The sequence below is a fragment of the Mus musculus genome, chromosome 4 (assembly GCF_000001635.26).
Source record: "Mus musculus strain C57BL/6J chromosome 4, GRCm38.p6 C57BL/6J".
Taxonomy (NCBI): Eukaryota; Metazoa; Chordata; class Mammalia; order Rodentia; family Muridae; genus Mus; species Mus musculus.
The window spans coordinates 146,051,995-146,059,931 of record NC_000070.6 but is presented as its reverse complement, the minus strand read 5'-3'; the positions used below and the strand labels follow the sequence as shown (position 1 = coordinate 146,059,931).

The 7,937-nt window shown below is 37.6% G+C and overlaps 1 pseudogene; it reads right to left on the bottom strand.

Moving 5' to 3' along the window:
- Positions 1-214: 214 nt before the first annotated feature.
- On the bottom strand, positions 215-1,158 carry Gm13036 (predicted gene 13036; annotated as a pseudogene).

Here is a 7,937-nt window from a genome sequence, read left to right as displayed (position 1 = left end):
AGGTTCACACAGACACTAGTAGCTGTAACCTTATATAGAAGATGTGATCCACGTGAAATTCACAACTAAGGACAGCAAGTCTGAGGTTGTCAACCTTGTGAAGGCTCAGTATCTGAACGTAAAGATGTTTGAATGACCACTGGCTGCAGGTTTGGCTTTATACGCAGAGCAACTATGGAAACACTGTTGAATCTAATTCACAAATACTTAAGACAATGAAACACCCCTAAATCCAACACACATCAAGATCAGTCGTGACTCTTGAACTTCCATAGTGCAACAGGGACAGTCACTGGACTTGAGGTGTTCAGTCAGTCACTGTAGATCCACAAATCAAAACGATGAATGGCTGTTCTTGGTGGTTAGCTGTGGTCTAGTTACCTTGGAAGGCTTAGCAAAGAACATTCCTTATCTGTACTGTGTGTGGCTGTACTTCTGATTTTCAAGCACAGCATACTGGTTGTCTAGCTGAAGTTTAAGGGCCAGGTTTTTTGAAATGTCCTCCCTATCTCTATTTTTGTGTCTTACTACTTCAAAGCTCTTCTCCATTTCTTTATCCTTCCGGCTCTCTACATGGTTGGCCGTGGACTGCAGGGATGGGAACTGTGTGTCACTGTATATTTCCGGTGGTCCTTGTTGTGCTTTCCTTGTTGTGGTTAGCCTTGCCCCAGGAGGCCTAAATACACCACTGGGCATTGCTGGCTCCGGGATTTCTGTAACTGTTACTGGAGCAAGAAAGCTCCTGTACTGGAAGGGTTTTATTCCAGGGACCTGAAGATTTTTCTGCTCCATTGCCACCTCCAACTTCTTCCCAATTATCTCCTGGATCTTCTCTCTTCTCATTATCATCTTCTTCCTTTTCACTTATTTGCATTGCCTGAACTCTTAATCCGCTGTAATTAACCTCTCTTTGCTCAAATTCTTTTCACTCATTTTCATCTTTTTTCATAGCCTTGCCGGCAGGGCCCATTCTCCTACTGTCTCCTAACCTAGCACCAGAGCCCGAGCTCCCGCCATTGCCTGGCTTGGAGCCCGCCGACGTGCTGCTCCCATCCATGCTGCTCACCGCATTGGCTGCCCGACTGCTCTGTTCCTTCTTCTTCTTGTCCCTCTTGGCGAAGAAGTTGTCCAGGCTCCGATCCTCGGTCTCAGCCATGGTCAATATTTAGTACAACAACATTAGAGATGATTCACAATTTCCCCAATCCATTATCTGTCATTATATAGATGACATTCTATTTGCTAATTCAGATTTAAATATCATGGAAAGAATGTTTGATTAAAAAAAAACAAAAAAACAAAAACCAAAAAACAACAACAACAACAACAACAACAAAACTATTTGCCTTGCTGAAGATTGCAAATCACCCCTGAAAAAACTATAACGAGTGGCTTCTATTGATTGTTTATTACCTAAAATAAGTCTGCAACAGGATAGGTCACAAAAGGTGCAAATCAGGAAAGACCATTTGAGGACTCTCAATGATTTTCAGAAATTATTGGGAGATACTACCTGGCTGTGGCCTACAATTGGCTTGGCCAATCAAGTGCTGAGCAATTTATTTCAAACCTTACAAGGTGATAAAAGATATAAATAGCCCGAGGAAATTACCAGCCAAGACTGAGAAGGACTTAGCTCTGGAAGAAAGGTAAATGCAGGATACACAACTAGTTCATATTGTTCCAAAATGGCCTGCATCTTAGTTATCTTACCTTGTACTCATTCCCATACAGGAATGCTCATGCAGATGGAAGATTATATATTAGAATGGATATTTTTAGCACATAAACAGGGTAAGAAATTAAACGCTTACATGGAGATGGTCTCTGAATTGTTATTAAAAAAAAAGGAGAGACTTCAAAAATTAGTTGGAAAGGATCCAGCTGAAATCGTGGTACTATTTATTAATGCAGAGATTGCCTCACTATGGACACAACATGAACGTTGGTAAAAAGCATGCAGTAATTTCTTGGAGTTATTAACAACAGATACCCTAAAAACAAGTGGCTTCAGTTCATAAAATGGACTACTTGGATTTTCCCTCATACACTAAAGGGAATTCCAATATCTGGAGCCGCTGCATTTTACACTGAGGCTAATAAGTCAGGAAAGGCAGAAGATTTGAGTAAGGTGGCTGAGAGTCCCAGGAAATCAGTTCCAAATCTTAATTACGTGCAATACTCATGGTGTTCTCAGATTTTCAAGTGTCTTAACATAGTAACTGACTCTCAATATACAGAAACGTTTGTTTTACACATAGAGACTGTTGATCTTATTTAGGATGATTCTGAATTGACTTCACTATTTATTCAACTACAACAAATAAGAGTAAATGACTACATATAACACATATAAGATCCCATACAGATTTGCCAGGCTCTCTGGCACAGAGTAATAATGAAATTGACCGTTAATTGATAGGAAGTGTACTAAAGGCTTTGGAATTACATTAAAAAATTCCATGTTAATAGCAAAGGTTTAAAGAAAGAATTCTCTATCACAAGAAAAGTCTGTCAGTTGTCCCCATGTCTCTTTGATATAATATTAGAAGTTCTAGCTCAAGCAATAAGGCAACTAAGAGAATCTAAGGGAATACCATTTGGAAAGAAAAAAATAGTGATTTTTCTATTTTCAGATGATATGATAGTATATATATGTGATCCAAAAAAATTCTACCAAAATGTTACATTGATAAATGTAGCAAAGTGTCTGCATACACAATTGACTTGAAGAAATCATTAGTTCTGCTCCACACAAATAAACAGGCTGATAAACAGCCTGAAAAAGAAGTTAGGGAAACAGAACACTTCACATTAGCCATACAGAAATAAATAAATAAATGAATAAATGAATAAATAAATAAATAAATAAATAAATAAATAAAATGCATTCACATTTCTCTAAGTAAGCAAGTGAAAAGCTACATGGCAAGAAATTCAAGTATCTGAAGAAAGAAACAGGAAAATATCAGAAGTTGGAAATACCTCCCTTGCTCATATATCAATAGGATAAACATAATGAATATGTCCATCTTACCAAAAAGAAACTTAGAGATTCAGTGCAATTCCCTTCAAAATTCCAGCACAATTCTTCACAGATTTTGAAAGAAAAAATCGCAACTTCATATGGAAAAGCAAAAAAACACAGGATAGATAAAATATTTCTGAACAACAACAAAAAGAACTTCTGGAGGCATCAATATCTGTAATTTTAAGCTTTACAGCACAAAAATTAGTAATAAAATTTTGCACGGTACTGGTATAGAACTAGATAGGTGGATCATTGGAATTCAATAGAACACACAATAATAAACCCACTCACCTACGGACACAATTATTGGCAAAGAAGCTAAAACCATACATTGAAAGTGGAGAGCATCTTCTATGAATGATGTGGTCTAACTGGATGTCTTCATGCAGTAAAATGCATATAGATCCATATTTATCACCCTGCATATCACTCAAGTCCAAATGAATCAAAGACCTCATTATGAATCTATACACATCTAAATTAATAGAACAAAAAGTGGGGAATAGCCTTGAACTCATTGGAATAGAAAACAACTTCCTTAATAGAACACCCATAGCCCTGATACTAAGGTCAAGAATTAATAAATGGAACATCATAAATGTGAAACCCTTCTGTAAGTCAAAAGACAGCATGATCAGGATACCTATAGATTAGGCAAATATCTTCACTTGTTCTACATACAATCGTCAAGGATTCCTGCTTCTAAGTAGAATGAGGGGAGACTTGTGTGAGGGGTTATAGGGAGAAGAGGAAGGGCTGATATTGTGATCTAGTGTGAGCAAATAACTTCAATCTAAAAGATACACATGAAGAATAGGAAGACCTTCATTTACATGGAAAATAGAAAATAGAAGCATGACATGTGAATATGCATGTACTGCTTGCAAGGTGAAATGATGATTGTCTAAAGAATTCTCCAAATATTTCAGACCAAAAAAGTATAGAAATTTGAATTGTCCTAATTTTACAATGCATTACAATTATCATTTCTATGTTTATTAACATACACAGAGGTATGAATAGAGTGGTGATCTCATCATTCATATGCACAGTTCAATAAATTATAAAATCCCTAATATTTATTCTTATATAGAAAGTCAATTACATGGTCATTAGGAAAATCTTGAAGATAAATCTTGAAATAGGAAAATAATATTTAAAATAGTTTCATACAAAATTGATTATACAGACAGAATATGAAGAAGAAAATTCATACCATATTTTTCCATACATTTTCAATGATTTCTTTTTTTTTTAATTTTAGCAGAGTTTTACCTCTTTACAGAGCATATGTGTAATATGCTCTGTGCTGTTGCTAACTGGACTCAGAAAAAGGCATCAGATGTCCCAAACTGACATTTAGGGTGGTTGACAGGCACCATGGGGGTCAGGCATTGAACAAGTTTTCTATTTAAAAGATGGTGTTAGCTCCCTTGTCAAAGATCAAGTGACCATAGGTGTGTGGGTTCATTTCTGGGTCTTCAATTCTATTCCTTTGGTCTACCTATCTGTCGCTATACCAGTACCATGCAGTTTTAAATCACAATTGCTCTGTAGTACCGCTTTAGGTCAGGCATGGTGATTCCACCAGAGATTCTTTTATCATTGAGAAGAGTTTTTCCTATCCTAGGTTTTTGTTATTCAAGATGAATTTGCAGATTGTCCTTTCTAATTCTTTGCAGAATTGAGTTGGAATTTTGATGGGGATTACATTGAATCTGATTGCTTTCAGCAAAATAGCCATTTTTACTATATTGACCCTGCCAATCCATAAGGATGGGAGATCTTTCCATCTTCTGATTTCTTCTTTGATTTCTTTCTTCAAAGACTTGAAATTCTTATCATACAGATCTTTCACTACCTTAGTTAGAGTCACACCAAGGTACTTTATATTATTTGTGACTATTGTGAAGGGTGTTGTTTCCCTAATTTCTTTCTCAGCCTGTTTATTCTTTGTGTAGAGAAAAGCCATTGATTTGTTTGAGTTAATTTTATTTCCAGCTACTTCACTGAAGCTGTTTATCAGGTGTAGGGGTTCTCTGGTGGAATGTTTAGGGTCACTTATATATACTATCATATCATTTGTAAATAGTGATATGTTGACTTCTTCCTTTCCAATTTGTATTCCCTTGATCTCCTTTTGTTGTCAAATTGCTCTGGCTAGGACTTCAAGTACTATATTGAATAGGTTGGGAGAAAGTGGGCAGCCTTGACACTGCCAATAAGACAAAAAGGCCACCAACAAACTGGGAAAAAATCTTTACCAATCCTAAATCAGATAGGGGAGGATTATCCAATATATATAAAGAACTCAAGAAAATGGACTCCAGAAAATTTTAAAAAAAAATTTAAAAATGGGGCTCAGAACTAAACAAAGAATTCTCAACAGAGGAATATGGAATGGCTGAGAAGCACCTAGAAAAATGTTCAACATCCTTAATCATTGGGGAAATGCAAATCAAAACAACCCTGAGATTCCACTCACACCACTCAGAATGGCTAAGATCAAAAGTTCAGGTGACAGCAGATGCTGGAGAGGATGTGGAGAAAGAGGAACACTGTTCCATTGTTGGTAGGATTGCAAGCTTATACAAACACTCTGGAAATCAGTCTGGCGGTTTCTCAGAAAATTGGACATAGTACTACCGGAGGATCCAGCAATACCTCTCCTGGGCATATATCCAGAAGATGTTCTAACTGGTAATAAGAACACATGGTCCACTATGTTCATAGCAGCCTTATTTATAATAGCCAGAAGCTGGAAAAAACCCAGATGTCCCTCAACAGAGGAATGGATACAGAAAATTTGGAACATTTGCACAATGGAGTACTACTCAGCAGTTAAAAACAATGAATTTATGAAATTCTTAGGCAAATGGATGGATCTGGAGGGCATCATCTTAAGTGAGGTAACCCAATCAATCACAAAAGAGCTCACATAATATGTACTCACTGATAAATGGATATTAGCACAGAAACTTAGAATACCCAAGATACAACTTGCAAAACATATGATACTCAAGAAGAATGAAGACCAAAGTGTAGACACTTCGCCCCTTCTTAGAATTTGGAACAAAACAATCATGGAAGGAATTACAGAGACAAAGTTTGGAGGTGAGACGAAAGGATGGACCATCCAGAGACTGCTGCTCCTGGGGATCCATCACATAATCAGCCACCAAACTCAGACACTATTGCATACACCAGCAATAATTTGTGCCTGGCAAGCACAGAAGTGGATGCTCACAGTCAGCTATTGGATGGAACACAGGGCTCCCAATGGAGGAGCTAGAGAAAGTACCCAAGGAGCTGAAGGGGTCTGCAACCGTATAGGTGGAACAAAAATTTGAACTAACCAGTACCCCCAGAACTCATGTCTCTATGCCCCAGTACAGGGGAACTCCAGGGCCAAGAAGTGGGAGTGTGTGGGTAGGGGAGCAAGGGGGGAGGGTATATGGAACTTTTGGGATAGCATTTGAAATGTAAATGAAGAACATACCTAATAAAAAATTGGAAAAATAAAAAAATTAAAAATAAATGTTTATATAATGATAAATCTAAAGACAGCTAATTTTTTTTAATTGATAAATATTGCTTAAAAGTCAATGAAAACTCCAGTGATCCTTATGGGACTAATTTTTAAACCTCCCAGTGGATGCATAATCTCCAACGGCAAAGATCTTGACTAGCACAGTGATTAAATAGCAGCGTTAAAAAACATGGATGAATGTGAATTGTATGAGCTTTGAACCTGCCACCAGAGAAATATAACCATGTTTCCAACAAACAATCCCATTCTCTCAGAAATTATTATGTAAGTATTCTGGCAACAATAAGATGAATAAAAAAATCAGGATAAGTCACATTTACATAGTCAGCAATTTAATTACACAGTTATGAAATGCACAGTAGAATCTGAAGATCAGTGTTCTTATGAGCAGCAGAGTAAGGAGTTTCAATCATGGTCCATTGTCTGTCCATCCACTAGCATCGTAGTTACTGTGACCTTGGAGTTTCCAAGTCTTCTTGTTTGCAGTTCCTGCCACTGCTCTGGTGACTGAAAATTTCCACAAGGCTTAACTTGGGGACAATACTGTGAGTCCCCAGGCAGTGTTCTCTAGTCCTAGTTCCACACCATGCAGCTCCAGACTCCTACTGGCAAGGATGGGCTGTTGATCCCACTCTCTTCCTTCAGGCCCTCAGTCCCTCTTCAGAGTTCTCCTGTAACAAAACCAATTACAACCAAGGAATAACACTTTCCACCTACTCCATGTGTATCCAATCCCCATGCTGTCCCATCAGTTGCCCTGCACCTGAGAAGTGTCCTTTCCCTGAAAGGTACTGACATAGACCTAGTGGGTTCCTTAAAATCTAGCCACTTGAAGTTCTTCTAGAAATGCCCATCAGGCTCCTATAGTGTGGCTGTTATTATTTATCTTACGATGCTCTTCCACAAATAGTTAATGTTCCAAATCCAGTGAGCTTCAGTCTCCATGTTCTTCAAACATGGTATGGTTAATTATCCTGAGCCAAGGACTTGCATCTTTATCAATATACACATGCTGTCTTCCACATAACTCAAACAGTGACTTTACCTAGACATATTTTGTCAACCATCACCATATGCTTGTTGTACCATAGACAAGAAGTGTGTGTATAAATAGTTATAGAATGAAGACAATCATTGTGTGAGGGGTACAAGGTAAGATGTTTCTTCATTGTGAACTTCTAGAAATTTTTCCATGAACCTGGAAGTCACTTCAGATCTGGGTAATGACCTCTAAGTCATTAAGCACTGAGGTCTAAATCCACTGATCATGTGCAATTAGAATCAAGAAACTGTCCAGCTGATTGCAATTTCCAGACTGGTAAGAGCTACTCAAGCCACCTAATTCTCATTTGCCTG